Source organism: Pungitius pungitius, unplaced genomic scaffold (genome assembly GCF_949316345.1).
Source record: "Pungitius pungitius unplaced genomic scaffold, fPunPun2.1 scaffold_182, whole genome shotgun sequence".
NCBI lineage: Eukaryota > Metazoa > Chordata > Actinopteri > Perciformes > Gasterosteidae > Pungitius > Pungitius pungitius.
The window spans coordinates 1-1,000 of NW_026909848.1; the positions used below are offsets into that span (position 1 = coordinate 1).

A 1,000-nucleotide genomic window follows, 5' to 3' on the forward strand; every position below is an offset into this window, starting at 1 on the left:
CCTGGCGGAGAGACACCTGTGGGTGGGACACCATGGCGAGGGACACTGGAGAGATGAGTTCTGTGAGGGGCATTGGGGGTTTAGGAGGAGCCGTCTTCTTTCCTCCTCCTCTTCCTTTGCAAGAAGTCCCTCTGATTTCAGCACGTTGTCAAACGCACAAGTCTGTCCCACGGTGACCCCACATTGGACAGGAGACAATGGGACAGAGTCGCCTTGTCTCTCTGCAGCCAATCGGACCAGTTCCTGATAAAAAATCAGGTGAATAAATCACAACAACAACACAAGCTGCTAGGACCCCAGAATAGAAGATGATTAGGTTATGAATAGATAACAGACATGAGACGAATAGAACATGAACAGGACAGGAACAGGACATGAAGAAGACACATAAAGGACATGACAGGAGATGAATAGCACATGAACAGGACATTAATAGAGCATTAAGAGGCGAAGAACAGGACATGAATAGGACGCAAATAGGACATGAACAGGACACAGTCAACATGTACATCAGAACTCCATGACTAAAACACCGGAATCCATATTTTTTCTCACCTTGACCCCGTCCAGCACCGCCCTGATCACCAAGGTAACGCTGGCTGTTGAGTCCTGGTTGTCGTGGGCGATGCCTTGCAGCATTACCTGATCGGCCCAGCGAATCAGCTGAGCCAGAGACAGGTAGAGACGAGTGAGACAGGAGTGACGGTCTTACTGCAGAGCGGACAGAAGAGGTCGGGTCAGGAGACAACGGGTCACTCTGTTGATGATTGGGGATCAAAGATCAACATGTTTACCTACCTGTTGTGTAGGTGTGGCTCTAACTGGACCAGAGTCTGGACCGCTTCAAGGACTCTGCTGGATGCCCCACCCAGCAGACCGCCCACCACAGACTGGTCCAGAAACCTGTTTGTCCACTCCCAGTCTGTCCACTAGAGCTTTGAAGTACTGAAGGGAGCTAATAACGGCCCGTTGCTCATCCGCCAACACACACACCGACTGA

General features: G+C 50.7%; 1 long non-coding RNA gene across 1 annotated transcript; it reads right to left on the reverse strand.

The window, feature by feature from the left end:
* Positions 1-6: 6 nt before the first annotated feature.
* Positions 7-994, reverse strand: LOC134114049 (uncharacterized). The gene is made up of 3 exons (XR_009946416.1): positions 799-994; positions 556-711; positions 7-243 (listed from the first exon to the last, which is right to left on the reverse strand). It is a non-coding gene; the product is annotated as an uncharacterized LOC134114049 (long non-coding RNA).
* Between the last annotated feature and the right edge of the window lie 6 nt (positions 995-1,000).